This window comes from Arachis stenosperma, chromosome 10 (assembly GCF_014773155.1).
Source record: "Arachis stenosperma cultivar V10309 chromosome 10, arast.V10309.gnm1.PFL2, whole genome shotgun sequence".
In the NCBI taxonomy this organism is placed as follows: Eukaryota; Viridiplantae; Streptophyta; class Magnoliopsida; order Fabales; family Fabaceae; genus Arachis; species Arachis stenosperma.
In genome coordinates this window covers 19,620,825-19,639,814 of record NC_080386.1, presented here as the reverse complement: position 1 = coordinate 19,639,814, position 18,990 = coordinate 19,620,825, and the positions used below count along the sequence as shown (strand labels likewise).

Below are 18,990 nucleotides of genomic sequence, written 5' to 3'. Positions count from 1 at the left end.
AACAATGAAAAATGGAGAAAGATTTAACAGTTTTCAACCCAATTTTAACAAAGCTCATCACAATCATTAACAACAATAAAAAGCATTGAAGGAACAGTGAATCAGTAACATAGGCAGTGCAAATTTAAAATTTAAAAGCTATCAATTTAAAATTTATCATCAAATACAATCAGAAAGCAAAGCCAATCAACCAAGCACTGAATGAGCATTCTGTTCTGATTATGTGACTGGGAAGCAACAAATTCAGCAACAAATTCAAGTTACAGCAACAAAAACATAATAGAAAATTGTTTATGGTTTCTATTGTATATTGAAAATTTTGCTATTAATTGTTTATGATTTCAACAAAAACACAATGCAGCAGCAGTAGCACAGTGGAGCCACAAAACACACAACAACACACTAGAAGCCAGAAGCCACAGCAGAAAGCCAAAGCCAGAAAAAATCAATGCTTTCAACAAAAACACAAAAGCCTATCATCATTGAATGATTTGTTGATTTCAGAACAGAGAGTCACATAATAAAACGAAAAACGAAGAACAAGGGCACACCAAAGCCACTGACCTTCGAGAGGGCGACGGCGACAAGACGACGGCAAACAGGACGAATCCGATGGAGGATGGGCGCCGAGCGAGGAAAAAGACAGCGAACAGGGGGTTTGACTTGGATAATGCCAACAGACGAAGAGAGACTCCTTGGTGACAAACCCCTGACTGCTACAGATGGCGACAAACAACAGCGACAAACAACGGCGACAACACGACGGCAGCCGAGCTCAAGGAAGAAGCAGTGCGCCTGCGACTGGTTACTGCGAACAGATCGAAGACTTGGAGAACTCCCCTGACTGTGACGCACGAAGACTCGAGGAGACAAGCCCCTGACTGCGACGGACGGCGGCAAACACGGCTCCTCCCTGCGGCGGTGGTGGCGGTGGTGGCGGCTAGGATTTTTCCCTGGTTGAGGCCAAGCGTGTTCTGCACTTCTGCTCGAAGGAATAAGGAAGGAGATGGTGAAGGGCGTTTTGTTTCTCCCCTTAAGCGCGAAACGGCGCCGTTTTATTCAAACCGGGCAGTTCCGGTTCCGATTTGACCGGCCGGTTTTTGTCCGGTTTAACGGTTTATATCCGGTTTTACAATTTCCGGTTTTAGGCATCAAACCAAACCGTTTATGTCTCCGGTTCGCGGTTGAACCGGTCGAACCGGCCGGTCCGGTCTGGTTTTCAGAACATTGATATAGACATAAAATATTTATGTATATGTATTATATTTGGCAAAAATAATAAACAAGACACAAATATTTAGAAAAAACTAAATTATCCTTCATTCAAAAAAAGTTTGGAGAGATAAGAAAACAAATTTTGAAAATTTAAAAATTGAATAAGGGTAAAAGAGTAAAAATTTGGTGTCTTATAAGTTGTGTCTCAGCGTCTCATCAAATTGGAGGTACACAAATTTAATGTCTCCGTGTCCATCTGTGTCCTCCCATGTCCTTCCAAAATTTGTGTCTTATCAAACCAAACAGCAGACATGTGTCACCGTGTCCATGTCTCAAAAAAGATTAGAGATCATATTTTACATTTTTAATTTTTTTTTAACAATTGAAAGAATCTATTTTCGTGAAAAACGGTATTTATTATGAGATATTGTTCAAGCGAATCCATAATCGATTAAGTTATTCATTTATTAATTTATTAGTTTAATTGATAAATTATTTGTTAAATTAATAGAACCACTCTCACATAAATATAGAATAAAAATTATAAAATAATAAAAAATTTAAAATTAAATTTAAAATATATATTTATTAATATTTTAATATATATTTTAATAATAATATAAATTCTAATAAAATAAATATATAAAATTATATTTAAAAAAATATAATAATAAAAATAAAAAATATAATATAATTATTGAAAAATAAAATTAATATTTGATATAACTTCAATTTAAATTAATTAAATTATATATAAATTATAATATAATATAAATTTTTATATAATATATATATTTGTTACATTGGGTAACCGGAGGTTAATGGGCTGGACTCGTTAGGTTGGCCCAATCGTATGAGGGAGGAAGCCTTTGAGCGGGTTTGCGCCTTTAGAGACTCCTTCCGACTTGTGAGTGTGAGAGAATGGGGGTGGTACCTGCAAAGACACTCCGATGCCTAAGTTAGCGAGAGTGTGAGCAGGTCTAGAGAGTATTGGGACTTAGAGATACCTGAGGGGTGTCAGTGTATTTATAGTGGTGAACCAATAACCACCGTTGGAGTAGTTTCACCTTTTAAGGTGGATAACCGTCCCTTTATCTTAGGGAGGTTACGATATGACTCCTGGAGGTGGGTTGAGAGATTTTAGGGACAGTTATTATCTGCCAACTAATCTTTGCTCCCGACTTCCTTAGAGCAAGTCGTAGGGAGCACCGACTTCTTTGAGAGGAGGTCGGTGTATTGAGGAGCCTAATTAGTGGGTTGGATCTTGTCATATGGACCTGGGCCTTAGCGTTGGGTCAGGGTATGAACAGTGCCCTTACTTGAGCCCAATTATTTTTAAGGGTTGGGTCGAGTATTATAACTCGGGACCGTAGCCGACTTGATAAGGATCCGACGTGATTTTTCGGAACCGACGTGTTTTAAAAGTTTTCAACAGTCGCGTCAAATCAAACGTCGCGTCTCTTAGGGGTTTGAGCATTTATATGCGGGGGCGGTTACATTGGTAACGGTGCAACTTTTGAATGGTCTGCGTCGTTTTACCTTTATGCCCCCAACGTGTGTATAAATACTTTTCCTTCTTCTTGCTTGTTTCGTTTCTAAAAACTTTTCCATATGCACCCTTTGATTGAAAGAAGAAAGCTCCTTCCTTTTCGAGTGCTGTTGCTTCCATTTTCTTGCAAGAAAAAAAGGTCAGCTTCTTATCCTTTCTTTGTAGAGTTGCATATTTTTTAGTTAAGAGGAGAGTCGGTCGTGGACTTTGTTTTGTCAGGGATCTGACTTCAGGCCTCCTTAGAGACCCTATTTTTGATCCCTTTTTCTTTTTCTTTGTAGGTTTTTTCTAGAAAAATAAAAAATATCTTCTGTTGAAATTCTTGCTCAATGGGTGGATGTCATGGTTTTGGGAGAAGAACCCCTTGTTGATACGGACTTCATCACCAACCTCCGCACTCATCATAGGCTTTGTACCTCTGATGAGGACGAGCCGAAATATGAACTGGTTGTCCCGGGTCCCGAAGACCGGGTTTGCTTTGGGAGGGCCTCTGAGGCAGCCCCTCATTTTTTCTATATGTATGAGAGTATGATTACCCGCCTGGGCGTTTTTCTCCCTTTTTCTGACTTTGAGATGGATGTTTTAGGCCACTGCCGTGTTGCTCCTACACAGCTCCACCCCAACTCTTGGGGTTTTTTGAAAATTTATCAATTCATTAGCCATGCCCTAGATTTCCCGACTTCCTTGAGGATTTTTTTTTCTTTTTCACATGACTAAGCCTTTCAGTGGGTAAAATAACAAACAACAATGGATTTCTTTCCGGGCTATACAAGGCCGGAAAGTCTTTACCCTTTTTGATGAATCCTTTCATGACTTTAAAAACTTCTTTTTCAAAGTGCAAGCTGTAGAGGGTCACCACCCTTTTTTCCTGGATGAAAATTCTTCTCCTCGCTTTCTTCTGTACTAGTTAGAGGCCTCTCCTTGCGAGAAATATAGTTTAGATGATTTGGACGAGGTGGAGGCCGCCATCGTTGGGTTCCTCCGAGAAATTTGGGGGAGAGCCCCTTATTTGGATACCAAGAAGTTCCTCCAAGGTTTCCCGACCTTTGTGCAGGCCCAATTAGGTAGTGTCGTATTGGTTTGTTGGGTTTTCCGATTTTCCGAGTTGTTTTTTTTTTTTCGATATGCTTTATTGACTTTTTACCTAATGGTTTTTGCAGAGATGGCGAAGAAGAATTTGAGGGAGTCTTACCAGAGGGTTCAGGAGGCCAAGGCTAGATCCCGTGCCAGGGTTGGTGGTGCCAGGGCGGCCGGTCCTTCTCCTCCCCCTTTTTCTCACAGCTTGGGGACCCCTGCCCGACCTATCGTTATTTCTTCCTCGGCTTCTTCTCTGCCGCCCCCTTCTTCCCGACTTTCTCCTGAGCCAGAAAAGAAAAAACGCAAGGCTCTAGAGTCTGGCTCTCCTTTTGAAGGTGAGGCCAAGGTGGATGCGCATTAATTCGTCCGGGAGCATATCTATCCTTATACACGTATAAGTATGGATGATGCTTCTCTTCGAAACCACCTTACTATTCTGGCTCAGGAGAGTATCAGGGCGGCGAAGGTGTGCACCAAGTTTTTTGACATCTTTGAGAAGACTCCCCTTAGCTCTTTGGGCTCATCCCAGAGGGTTGAGGAGCTAGAGGGGAGGATTCTTTTGTATCAAGAGTCTGAGAGGAGCCTGAGGGAGGAGGTCACCAAACTGAGGAAAGAGAGGGATAATCTCTGGAAGGAGGGGGAGAAGTTGATGGGCCGATGCTCTATGGCGGAGGGCCTACGGGAGAAGGCGGAGCAGAGCTACTCGAGTTTGTTCTAGGACCTTGTGGAGGTCAAAAAAGATCTAGTGAGGATTCGAGACGCTTATGCAGAGCTGGAGGACTCTATTGCTGAGGGATCCGAGGAGGCATGGAGGGTTTTTAAGGAACAGGTCGGGGTTCTTGCTCCCGACCTGGATCTCTCACCCTTGGATCCGGATAAGGTCATAATTGATGGGGTGATCGTGTCTCCTCCCCGACCTGTTTCTGAATCCGAGCTAAAGACTCAGGGCCAGAGAATTATAGAGTCTCCTCTCCGACCAGATGATGCCCCGAGTTCCTCCAAGGCTCCTGAAACTTCCCCTCCAACCCCTATGGATGTCTCTCTCCCTGACTCTGGTGGTGCTCTGACTACTCTTCTAGGTGGTGATGGTGATGCTCTTTGAAAAATTATCTTTGGCTATATGGAGACCTAGCCTGTGGGTCCCCACTTTTTTAAACTATTTATCTTTATGTTGTTGTGGTAGGCGGTTGATATTTTCTTGGCCTTTTATGGCCGTAAACAAAAAAATAAAAATACCCTTTTTTGGACAAGGGTTTAGGTTATTTTTCGTTGGTTGTGTGCATGCTTTTTTCTTCTTTAGGTTTTGAAGAAAAAAACCCTTTTTTGATCTTTTGTTTTGAAAATCTTTTCTTGGCCGGCTGTCTCTTTTAAGCTTTTTGGATTTTTGAAGGTTTGAGACAATCTTTATTGCTTTCCATGAGTTTTCTGACCTCTTTTCGGTATTCCTTGTGCTCAATTTTTGATATATTGAGTTTTCATAACTTAGGTTATTTTTGCGATGCATTTCTTTGTTTCTCGGAATTTCCAATTTGTTAATCGGTTAATTTCTGAGTTTATTCACGATCGACTTTTATAACCTCTTTACACCGACTTGTACCTCGTCGTTTTATCCTGACGACCATCTAGGTCGGTTCATGGGATTTTCACGTTTTGTCGAGCTTAAGTCAGCGCGTTTCATAGAAAGTGAGAAGGAATTTATAAGAGATATTTGAAAAAGATCTTTATTTATTTGCAAAGATACTTTATCGCTACTAAGGGTTTCGGGGTATCTATGACCTCTTAGACTCTACTGTGATGCCTCGTTAAAAATCCTTCTTCAGAAAAAACCCTTTTACTTTGGGAAAAAATCATGAAGTTGGGAAAAGAGTACATCAGGGAGTAGAGTTCGCTTTTAACTGTAGTACCTTTTCATATTACAAGCATGCCACGACCTGGGTAACTCGGTGCCGTTTAAGTCGGTCACCTTGTAATAACCTTTTCCTAGGACCTCACTAATCTTGTATGGTCCTTTCCAATTAGCGGCGAGCTTTCCTTCCCCAGACTTGTTGACTCCTATGTCATTTCTAATTAAGACCAAGTCGTCTGAGGCGAAGCTCCTTCGAATGACTTTCTGGTTGTATCTGTTCGTCATCCTTTGCTTCAATGCTGCTTCTCTAATATGGGCTCGTTCGCGGACTTCAGGGAGAAGTTCAAGTTCTTCTTTGTGCCCCTTTATGTTTCCAACCTCGTCGTAGAAGTTCACCCTTGGGCTTTGCTCGTTGATTTCAACCGGTATCATGGCTTCTATGTCGTAAGCAAGTCGGAAGGGTGTTTCTCCTGTGGCAAACTGAGGTGTGGTCCGATAAGCCCAAAGTACTTAGGGGAGTTCCTCGGCCCATGCTCCTTTTGCGTCCTGCAATCTTTTCTTCAACCCTGCCAATATGACTTTGTTTGCAGCCTCGACTTGTCCATTTGCTTGTGGATGTTCCACCGATATGAATTGATGTTTGATTTTTATACTAGCTACCAGGTTTTTGAAGGTTGAGTCGGTGAATTGAGTGCCATTATCAGTGGTGATGGAGTGGGGTACCCCATACCTGGTGATAATGTTCTCTGAGCGGTGATGGTGGCCAATGGTTCTGCTTCTATCCACTTTGTGAAGTAATTCACTCCCACTATTAGATATTTTACTTGTCCCGACGCTTGTGGAAACGGTCCTAGCAAGTCCAATCCCCATTTTGCGAAAGGCCATGGGGAAGTTATACTAATGAGTTCCTCGGGAGGGGCTACATGGAAGTTTGCATGCATTTGGCATGGCTGGCACCTTTTCACAAATTCCGTGGAGTCTTTTTGTAAAGTCGGCCAGTAGAATCCAGCTCGGATTACTTTTCTAGCTAACGACCTTGCTCCAAGATGGTTCTCGCAGATTCCATTGTGCACCTCTTCTAGCACCTCGGTTGTTTTTGAGGTCGGGACGCACTTTAGTAGTGGTGTTGATATCCCCCTTTTATAGAGGATATTTTTTACCATCGTGTAGTTTTGTGCTTCCCTCCGGATTTTCTTGGCCTCTTTTTCCTCTTTGGGGAGGATGTCGAATTTCAGGTATTCGACAAAGGGCTTCATCCATCCGAGGTCTAAACCAGTGATTTCAAAGACATCTTGAGCAACCTTCGTTTTCTCCACGGAGGGTTCAGGGAGAGTTTCCTGGATCAGGCTTCTGTTGTTCCCTCCTGGTTTGGTACTTGCTAGCTTAGAGAGGGCATCTGCCCTGCTGTTGAGGTCCCGAGTTATATGCTTTACCTCGGTCTCTTCAAAGTGCCTAAGGTGCTCCAAGATTTTGTCCAAGTATTTTTTCATGTTGGGATCTTTGGCCTGATACTCTCCATTTATTTGGGAGGTCACCACCTGCGAGTCGTTGAATATTATTACTTTGGTCGCACCGACTTCTTCTACCAGCTTTAACCCTGCAATCAAGGCTTCATATTCTGCCTGGTTGTTGGAAGCTGGGAACTCAAACTTGAGGGAAACTTCAATTTGCGTTCCCCTTTCGCTGACCAATATTATGCCTACCCTGCTTCCAGCTTTATTAGAGGACCCATCAACATATAACTCCCATGCAGTGGATTTTTTCTCTTGATCTCCCGCGTATTCCGCTAGGAAGTCGGCGAGGCATTGAGCTTTTATTGCCGTTCGGGCTTCGTATTTCAAGTCGAACTCGGAGAGTTCTATTTCCCATTGAACCATTCTTCCCGCAATGTCCGTCTTCTGAAGGACCTATTTTATGGGCTGGTTCGTTCGGACTTTTATCGTGTGTGCTTGGAAATACGGCCGTAATCGGCGTGAGGCCACTACTAGGGAGTATGCAAACTTTTCAAGTTTTTGATACTTTAGTTCTGGGCCCTGTAGAACTCTGCTAGTGAAGTATACAGGATGCTGCCCGACTTCATCTTCCCGTACTAGGGGTCGGGTCAGGATTGGAGGCTGGCTTAAGAACTTTTTGAACTCCCGGAAAGCTTCTTCGCAGTCTGGAGTCCATTCGAACTGGCATCCTTTTCTTAATAGGGAAAATAGTGGAAGGGATCTTAGTGCCGATCCCGCCAGGAACCTGGAAAGGGCGGCAAGTCTTCCATTTAATTGTTGGACCTCCTTCAGGCAAGTCGGGCTTTTCATTTCCAAGATAGCTTTACACTTATCGGGGTTCGCTTCGATTCCCCTTTGTGTAAGCATAAACCCTAGAAACTTTCCCGCCTCCACTGCGAAGGTGCATTTTGTGGGATTTAGTCTCATCCTATGCGACCTTACGGTGTCTAAAACTTGCGAGAGGTCTGTCAAGAGGTCGGTTTCCTCCTTAGTTTTTACCAACATGTCATCTACATAGACCTCCATTAAGTTCCCAAGGTGGGAGGTGAACACTTTATTCATCAACCTTTGATATGTGGCCCCGGTATTTTTTAACCCAAATGGCATCACCACATAGCAGTAATTCGCTCTAGGTGTGATGAATGAAGTTTTTTCTTCATCCGGCTTGTACATCGGGATTTGGTTGTATCCCGAGTAAGCATCCATAAACGACAAGTATTGATACCCTGAGCTTGCATCTACTAGGGTGTCAATACTGGGAAGTGGATACGGGTCTTTGGGACATGCTTTATTCAGGTCGGTATAGTCGACGCACATCCTCCACTTGCCGTTTTGCTTTTTAACTAGCACTACATTTGCTAGCCATGTCGGGTATTTGACTTCTCGGATGAAGTTGGCTTCCAAGAGGGCTTGCACTTGCTCTTCTACCACCTGAGCTCATTCTGCGTCGAGCTTACGCCTGCGCTGCTGTCTGGGTCGTGATCCGGGGTGTACTGAAAGCTTGTGGGACATGAGCCGAGAGTCTATCCCCGGCATGTCGGAAGCTTTCCAAGCGAAAAGGTCAGAATTTTGTTGTAGGAGCTTTATTAGCCTTTGTTTCAGATCTTCGCCTAGGCTGGCCCCTATGTTGGTTCTTTTTCCTTCCTCTTTTCCGATTTGAACCTCTTCGGTTCTTCCACCCGGTTGTGGTCGCAGCTCTTCCCTTGCTTTTATTCCCTCGAGTTCTATGGTGTGGATTTCCTTGTTCTTTCCTCGGAGGTTTAAGCTTTCATTGTAGCATTTTCTTGCCAATTTTTGGTCTTCTCGTACCGTCGCTATTCCCTTAAGTGTTGGGAATTTCATGCAAAGGTGAGAGGTTGACACCACCGCTCCGAGCCGATTTAACGTAGTCCTGCCGATTAAGGCGTTATACGCTGATCCGACATCAATGATGATGAAGTCAATGCTCAGAGTTTGGAATTTTCCCCCTTTTCAAAGGTCGTGTGAAGGGGGATGTATCCCAGTGGCTTAATTGGCATGTCTCCTAATCCATATAGGGTGTCCGGGTAAGCTTTTAGCTCCCTTTCATTCAACCCTAACTTATTGAATGCGGATTTAAAAAGTATATCTGCCGAACTCCCTTGATCCACCAAGGTCCTGTGGAGGTTGGCATTTGCCAAGATCATGGTTATTACCACCGGATCGTCATGCCCGGGGACGATCCCCTGTCCGTCCTCTTTGGTGAACGAGATGGTTGGGAGATCGGGATTTTCGTTTCCAACTTGATAAACTCACTTCAGGTGTCTTTTGCGAGATGATTTAGTGAGCCCCCTACTGCGAATCCTCCCGAGATTGTATGTATGTGTCTCTCGGGGGTTTGTGGCAGCGGGTCTCTTCTGTCTTCATCATCTTGCTTTCTTTTTCCATGATTGTCCGACCTATCCGTGAGATATCTATCAAGTCGGCCTTCCCTGGCCAACCTTTCTATCACATTTTTGAGGTCGTAGCAATCATTTGTTGAGTGGCCATATATCTTATGGTATTCGCAGTAGTCGCTGCGACTCCACCCCCTTTTTATTTTTTATGGGTCTGGGAGGCGGCAATCTTTCAGTGTTGCAGATTTCTCTGTATACGTCTAGTAGGGAGACTTTTAGAGGAGTGTAGGAGTGATATTTCCTAGGCCTGTCGGGGCCAACCTCCTCTTTTTTCTTAGGCTCCCTTTCTTTTTCTTTTGCTGAGTGAGGGGGCCCCAATCGCCAGCTGGGCTCCCGTAGTTTGGCATTTTCCTCCATGTTGATGTACTTTTCTGTTCTCTCCTGTACATCGCTCAAAGAGGTCGGGTGCCTTTTTGATATGGACTGAGAGAAGGGGCCTTCTCTAAGTCCATTTACTAATCCCATGATAACTGCCTCTGTGGGTAGATCTTGAATTTCCAAACACGCTTTGTTGAACCTTTCCATGTAATCACGCAGGGGTTCCCCGACCTCCTGTTTAACTCCCAGGAGGCTCGGCGCGTGTTTTACTTTATCCTTCTGGATGGAGAATCGCATTAGAAATTTTCTTGAGAGGTCCTCAAAGCTGGTAACTGACCTTGGAGGGAGGCTATCAAACCACTTCATCGCCGCTTTCGACAGGGTGGTCGGAAAAGCCTTGCAGCGAGTTGCATCAGAAGCATCGGCCAGATACATCCGACTTTTGAAATTGCTTAAGTGATGCTTCTGGTCTGTGGTTCCGTCATAGAGGTTCATATCAGGGCTTTTGAAGTTTCTTGGAACTTTTGCCCTCATTATGTCCTCACTGAACGGGTCCTCTCCTCCCAGGGGCGACTCTTCTCGGTCGCCACGGGAGTTCCGGCTTTTGAGGGAGGATTCAAGTTTTAAGAGTTTTTCTTCCAACTCTTTTCGTCATTCTATTTCCTCCCGGAGGTTTCATTCTGCCTCTCGCTGTCGTTCTAGTTCCTATTCCAGTTGCTCCAGACGACCTTGGTGGCCGTGGACCAGCCCCATTAGTTCGGTCGCATGGGGTGGCCCTTCCTTTTCGGATTCTCGTCCTTCCAAGGAGTTTACTTTTGGCTTTTTGAGCCTAGAGGTGCCTTCTCTATGCTGATCGCTGGTTCCTTGATGAAGGGTCAGGTCTGCGTCATTATTTTCGATATTTAGATTTTCTTGCTCGGAATCAGACGCTGTATGACCATCTTTTGGTGAGTTGTCCGCCATTATGGGTTGATCCCTCGGGTCCCCGGCAACGGCGCCAATGTTACGTTGGGTAACCGGAGGTTAATGGGCTGGAATCGTTAGGTTGGCCCAATCGTATGAGGGAGGAAGCCTTTGAGCGGGTTTGTGCCTTTAGAGACTCCTTCCGACTTGTGAGTGTGAGAGAATGGGGGGTGGTACCTGCAAAGACACTCCGATACCTAAGTTAGCGAGAGTGTGAGCAGGTCTAGAGAGTATTGGGACTTAGAGATACCTGAGGGGTGTCAGTGTATTTATAGTGGTGAATCAATAACCACCGTTAGAGTAGTTCTACCTTTTAAGGTGGATAACCGTCCCTTTATCTTAGGGAGGTTACGATATGGCTCCTAGAGGTGGGTTGAGAGATTTTAGGGACAGTTATTATCTGCCAGCTAATCTTTGCTCCCGACTTCCTTAGAGCAAGTCGTAGAGAGCACCGACTTCTTTGAGAGGAGGTCGGTGTATTGAGGAGTCCAATTAGTGGGTTGGATCTTGTCATATGGACCTGGACCTTAGCGTTGGGTCAGGGTATGAACAATATTATATGAATAAATATGTATAACAAAATTTTTTTTCTTTAAATTGCACTAGGCATTTAACATATAAAATTATAAACACACTAAATAAAAGAAGTTAATTGGCCCAGTGGTGGAGTCATGTTTAGGCATTGTTGAGGTGCAGTTAACCTGTGGGTTGATTGGTCCGATTTAACTGTAATTTGCACAAATTTTGATCGATTTAAGTGAGTTTGACCAATTTTTTTCATTAAATGGTCATGACATCAAATTAAACCGAATAAGAATTTGATTTTTTAGTTGAATTGACCAGTTTAGTTCAATATAAAAATAATACACATTACTATTAAAAAATATTTTGATCCAAAATTAAAAAAATAAAAATACACATTAGTTATTTGAATATAAAAAAATATTGTATTAATCATTAACTTTCTTTTTTTAAAATCTTGAAGACACTTCTCTTTTTGTTTTCATATTTTAAAAATGTCGAACAATTGTTTTATTATTAATTTAATTAAATGTTTTTCTTTTTATATATGTAACTAAGCAATTATTCAATTATAACATTCGTCTCCGAGTCGATTACAAAATCGACTCTTTATGATATTCATAGTAGAAAATGTTCTTTCAACTGATACCGTTGCCACAAGTAGAATCAAAGTTAATTTTAACAAGAGAAACACCAATGGATAAACAATATACTTTTTTGTCTCAACTAATTTTTGAGATAGTCCACTAATTCCATTTATATTTGAGAATTGATCATCAAAACGTATATCCAATATAAAATTCTCAAGTTGACTATTAAGTGCCAAAAATTAGGTAGGAGAGAATTCATGTGAATAAAATTTAGCTAAACAAATCAACTTCTTATCAGATGCAAAAAATGAGTCACTTAGATTCAAACAAGTTATATAAAGAAGGTATTTACCTCTATAACTCGGTATTTTTCTATTACTATTTATAAAAATAAAAAATACATTCTAAATTAGTAAATTGATGATCAATTTATTTTAAAAATTTATATGCAACATAATAACCTATAATAGAACGAAAGATAAAAAAAATAAAGATTAATAAATTGAGAATAAAATAAAATATATAAAATCATGAAGAGAATAAAAAATTAGATTAATACTTAAACTATAATTGATTGAATTAAAATTTACAATTGAAAATATAAAAAAGAGAAATAATAAAATTAGAAGATATAAACATAGAGTCATGGAGAGTTATATAAAAAAATAAAGAGTATTTACCTATTTTGGTTTCCAAAGAATTTTGGACCAGACACTTTAATCCCCCAACTAAAATTAGTTACTCGATGGATCTTTAACAATTAACTCCGTCAGTTATTTGGGTCCTTTGCTCCGTCAACTATGACGGGGAACAAAATAGTCTCTGACAACTCTAAAAGAAGACAAAATGGTCCCTGCCCCTCTGTTCAGAAATGATGTCATTCTCCCCTAATTTCCATCATATCTTGCATAACCCTCACATTCATACTCTCCTTCTTCACAATCTTCTTCTCCTTCTTCCTCTTCATCTCCAAGATCAAGTCATGGTGTAACTACCACGCGTGATGCACCTACCTCAACATGTTATGGGCCACACACTTTCCAAATCTCTGTGACTGATACATCCACCTCCTCTGCACTTTACCCACCAGAAGCATCCACTTCCACGTCCTCGATAGGAGCATCCCCTCTAACCTCAATAACATCCACTATATTCTTAAGACCAAGTTCCACAACTAACCCAAGGGCACGCCTTTCTCCACTCTCCAGCAAGCAATATAGATTGTTGGACATTAGAAAATCATGAGAAGATTCTCCTTTGACATCATATACAAATTCTCATTTGTAATAAATCTCGAGTGCTTCATTCCTTCTCTCCCAGAGTCCAAGCTAGCAGATAGTTTTGACCTTGTATCCAAGCCTTCAGTACAACGAGCAATGTCGTAGCTGCCGCTCATATGAAAACTGAAGCGATTAGTGAACATTGGTTCCGAGAAAAAGCCGAAGAAAGCAATCGAAGTGGTGGACAATGTGGCCATGGAGATGATAGAAAATAGGAGGAGTGACGACGATGACGACGGGTCTTTATAAATCGGACTTGCTGTCTAGATTCATGGCTGGGATCCATCAAAGACAACAAGTATTTGAGAGATATAGTCATTAGTTTCCTGAGTAATGAATTGGTTGAGAACAAGTTGAAGATTTTTTTTTTGTCTTATGAACATTGAAGTTGCAAAGTGTGCATTATATAGCTTGAAGTTGCAGTGTTAGACTATTAGAGTTATGCGAGATATGATGAAAATTAGGAGAGAATAGTGCCATTTTCGAACAGAGGGGTCAGGGACTATTTTGTCCCTCATTAGAGTTGTCAGGGACCATTTTGTCTTCCATTAGAGTTGACGGAGTAAAGGACCTAAGTGACTGATGAAGTTAATTGTTAGGGACCAATCGAGTAATTAATTTTAGTTAAGGACTAAAGTGTCTGATCCGAAATTCTTTTGGGACCATGATGAGCGGATAATTTGTACGCTTTTTGGCATTGTTTTTAGTATATTTTTAGTATGATCTAGTTAGTTTTTAGTATATTTTTATTAGTTTTTAGTTAAAATTCACTTTTCTGGACTTTACTATGAGTTTGTGTGTTTTTCTGTGATTTCAGGTATTTTCTGGCTGAAATCGAGGGATCTGAGCAAAAATCTGATTCAGAGACTGAAAAGGACTGCAGATGCTGTTGGATTCTGACCTCCCTGCATTCGAAGTGGATTTTCTGGAGCTACAGAAGCCCAATTGGCGCGCTCTCAACGGCGTTGGAAAGTAGACATCCTGGGCTTTCCAGCAATATATGATAGTTCATACTTTGCCCAAGATTTGATGGCCCAAACCGGCGTTCAAAGTCACCTACAGAAATTCCAGCGTTAAACGCCGGAACTGGCACCTAAATGGGAGTTAAATGCCCAAACTGGCACCAAAGCTGGCGTTTAACTCCAAGGAGAGTCTCTACACGAAAATGCTTCATTGCTCAGCCCAAGCACACACCAAGTGGGCCCGGAAGTGGATTTTTATGTCATTTACTCATCTTTGTACACCTTAGGCTACTAGTTTTCTATAAGTAGGACCTTTTACTATTGTATTTTCATCTAGAGATCTTTGAATCTTTCGATCACTGGGAGGCTGGCCTCACGGCCATGCCTAGACCTTGTTCTTATGTATTTTCAACGGTGGAGTTTCTACACACCATAGATTAAGGTGTGGAGCTCTGCTGTACCTCGAGTATTAATGCAATTACTATTGTTCTTCTATTTAATTCCGCTTGTTCTTTGTCCAAGATATCACTTGTTCTTCAACTTGATGAATGTGATGATCCGTGACACTCATCACCATTCTCACTTATGAACAAAGTGACTGACAACCACTCTTGTTCTACAAGCATACGAGGCTTAGTGAATATCTCTTGGATTCCTGATACACGATGCATGGTTGATCGCCTGACAACCGAGTGCTCGCCTGACAAACGAGCCAGCCATTCCGTGAGATCAGAGTCTTCGTGGTATAGGCGAGAACTGATGGCGGCATTCAAGAGAATCCGGAAGGTCTAACCTTGTCTGTGGTATTCTGAGTAGGATTCAATGATTGAATGACTGTGACGTGCTTCAAACTCCTAGCAGGCGGGGCGTTAGTGACAGACGCAAAAGAATCGATGGATTTTATTCCGGCCTGACCGAGAACCGACAGCTGATTACCCATGCTGTGACAGAGCATAGGCGACGTTTTCACTGAGAGGATGGGAGGTAGCCACTGACAACGGTGAAACCCTACATGAGCTTGCCATGGAAAGGAGTAAGAAGGATTGGATGAAGACTGTAGGAAAGCAGAGAGACGGAAGGGAAGGCATCTTCATACGCTTATCTGAAGCTCTCACCAATGATATACATAAGTATCTTTATCTTTATCTTTATGCTTTATTCGTTCATCATCTATACCCATTTGAGTCTGCCTGACTGAGATTTACAAGGTGACCATAGCTTGCTTCATACCAACAATCTCCGTGGGATCGACCCTTACTCGCGTAAGGTTTATTACTTGGACGACCCAGTGCACTTGCTGGTTAGTTGTGCGAAGTTGTGTTTATGCCATGGTATTGAGCACCAAGTCTTTGGAGCCATTATCGGGGATTGTTTTGTGTAAAAGTAGTGATCACAATTTCGTGCACCAAGTTTTTGGCGCCGTTGCCGGGGATTGTTCTTGTGTATGGACAACTGACGGTTCATCTTGTTGCTTAGATTAGGTATTTTTCTTCAGAGTTCTTAAGAATGAATTCTAGAGTTTCATGATGATCTGCTGAAATCTGGCTGGCTGAGAAGCCATGTCTAATCTTATTGGACCGAGGTTTCAACTGATCATCACAAGAGCTTGTTGATTTCTATCAATCTTGCTATTGGAGCAATGATCTGCTAAGGCTTGGTTGGCCATTGGCCATGTCTAGTGTTTTGGACCGAAGCTTTCTTTGAAAGCTTGGCTGGCTGTGAAGCCATGTCTAATTCCTGGACCGGAGTCTTGGACTAACATTGCAATGATTCCTGGAATCCAAATTAAGAATTCTAAAACCTTTATTTTCTATTTTCATATGATTTTCGAAAAAGCACAAAAAAATAATAAAAATCATAAAAAACCAAAAATATTTTATGTTTCTTGTTTGAGTCTAGTGTCTAATTTTAAGTTTGGTGTCTTGCATGCCTTGTTTATTTGATCTTGGTTCTATTTTCAAGTCAATAGTACAGGGAACTGAAGATTCAAAACATGCAGCAGAGAAATTACACAGAAAAAGCTGGGCGTTCAAAACGCCCAGTGAAGAAGGACAGACTGGCATTTAAACGCCAGCCAGGGTACCTGGTTGGGCGTTTAACGCCCAAAAAGGTAGCATTTTGGGCGTTAAACGCCAGAATGGATACCATTCTGGGCGTTTAACGCCAGGATGGCACAAGGGGGAGGATTTTGTTTTCAAAATCAATTTTTTTCAAGGTTTTCAAAGTTTTTCAAAATCAAATCTTTTTCAAATCAAATCTTTTCAATCAAATGTTTTCAAAATCAATTTCTTTCCTTTTTCTAAGATACTTACTAACAATTAATGATTTGATTGAACATCTCAAGTATGTTGCCTTTTCTGTTGAGAAAGGTTTAATGTTTGAATCATATCTTTTCTTGTTAGGCAAGTCATTAATTTTTAAAATCAAATCTTGTTAAAATTGTTTTCAAAATCATATCTTTTCAATCATATCTTTTTAAAAACCATAACTTTTCAATCATATCTTTTTAATCACATCTTTTTCAAAATAGTTTTCAAATCATATCTTTTTGATTTCTAATTTCAAAATCTTTTTCAAAAATTTCTTGATCTCTTTCTCACTCTTGATTTTCGAGAATTAATTAATTTTTTTCAAAAATGTTTTCAAAATATTTCACTTGATTTTCGAAAATTTCTTCCTCCCTTCCCACATCCTTCTATTTATGGAGTACCACTCCTTCTTAATGCACAATTCGAACTCTATCTAATTAAGTTCGAATTCTTCTACCTCTTCTTTCTATTTTTCTGTTCCTCTGACACCTCAAGGAATCTCTATACTGTGACATAGAGGATTCCACATTTTCTTGTTCTCTTCTCTTTCATATGAGCAGGAACAAAGACAAAGGCATTCTTGTTGAAGCTGACCCTGAACCTGAAAGGACCTTGAAGCGAAAGCTAAGAGAAGCTAAGGCACAACTCTCTGTAAAGGACCTAACAGAAATCTTCAAAGAAGAAGAAGACATGGCAGCCGAAAACAACAACAATGCCAACAATGCAAGGAAGGTGCTGGGTGACTTTACTGCACCTACTCCCGACTTCTATGGGAGAAGCATCTCTATCCCTGACATTGGAGCAAACAACTTTGAGCTTAAGCCTCAATTAGTTTCTCTAATGCAACAGAATTGCAAGTCCCATGGACTTCCATTGGAAGATCCTCATCAGTTCTTAGCTGAATTCTTGCAAATCTGTGACACTGTTAAGACTAATGGGGTTGACCCTGAGGTCTACAGACTGATGCTATTCCCTTTTGCTGTAAGAGACAGAGCTAGGACATGGTTGGACTCTCAACCTAAAGAAAGCCTGGACTCTTGGGAAAAGCTAGTCAATGCCTTCTTGGCAAAGTTCTTTCCACCTCAAAAATTGAGTAAGCTTAGAGTGGAAGTCCAAACCTTCAGACAGAAGGATGGAGAATCCCTCTATGAAGCTTGGGAAAGATACAAACAATTGATCAGAAAATGTCCTTCTGACATGCTTTCTGAATGGAGCATCATAGGTATTTTCTATGATGGTCTCTCTGAACTATCCAAGATGTCTTTGGATAGCTCTGCTGGAGGATCTCTTCATCTGAAGAAGACGCCTACAGAAGCTCAAGAACTAATTGAAATGGTTGCAAATAACCAATTCATGTACACTTCTGAAAGGAATCCTGTGAACAATGGGACAAGTCAGAAGAAAGGAGTTCTTGAGATTGATGCTCTGAATGCCATTCTGGCTCAGAACAAGATATTGACTCAACAAGTCAATTTGATTTCTTAAAGTCTGTCTGGAATGCAAAATGCACCAAGCAGTACTAAGGATGCTTCAACTGAAGAAGAAGCTTATGATCCTGAGAACCCTTCAATGGAAGAGGTGAATTACCTAGGAGAACCCTATGGAAACACCTATATTCTTCATGGAGAAATCACCCAAATTTCTCATGGAAGAATCAAGAGAGACCTCAACAAGGTTTCAACAATAATGGTGGAAGAAACAGGTTTAGCAATGGCAAGCCTTTTCCATCATCTTCTCAGCAACAGACAGAGAATTCTAAGCAGAACCCCTCTGACTTAGCAACCATGGTCTCTGATCTAATCAAAACCACTCAAAGTTTCATGACTGAAACAAGATCCTCCATTAGGAATTTGGAGGCACAAGTGGGACAGCTGAGCAAGAAAATTACTGAACTCCCTCCAAGTACTCTTCCAAGCAATACAGAAGAAAATCCAAAAGGAGAGTGCAAAGCCATAACCATGGCCGAATCTGGAGAGGAGGGAGAGGAAGTGAACGCCACTGAGGAAGACCTCAATGGGCGTGTACCAACCTCCAATGAGTTCCCTAATGAGGAACCATGGGAATCTGAGGCTCAAAATGAGACCATAGAGATTCCATTGGATTTACTTCTGCCATTCATGAGCTCTGATGAGTATTCTTCCTCTGAAGAGGATGAGTATATCACTGAAGAGCAAGTTGCTAAATACCTTGGAGCAATCATGAAGCTAAATGACAAGTTATTTGGAAATGAGATTTGTGGGGATGAACCTCCTTTGCTCACCAAAGAACTGGATGACTTGTCTAGGCAGAAATTACCTCAAAAGAGACAAGATCCTGGGAAGTTTTCCATACCTTGCACCATAGGCACCATGACCTTCAAGAAGGCTCTGTGTGACTTAGGGTCAAGTGTAAACCTCATGCCTCTCTCTGTAATGGAGAAGCTAGGGGTCTTTGAGGTACAAGCTGCAAGAAT

The 18,990-nt window shown here is 41.5% G+C and overlaps 1 non-coding gene across 1 annotated transcript; it reads right to left on the bottom strand.

The window, feature by feature from the left end:
• Positions 1 to 17,633: 17,633 nt before the first annotated feature.
• On the bottom strand, positions 17,634 to 17,741 carry LOC130959555 (small nucleolar RNA R71). The gene has a single exon (XR_009078628.1). It is a non-coding gene; the product is annotated as a small nucleolar RNA R71 (small nucleolar RNA).
• Positions 17,742 to 18,990: the final 1,249 nt, after the last annotated feature.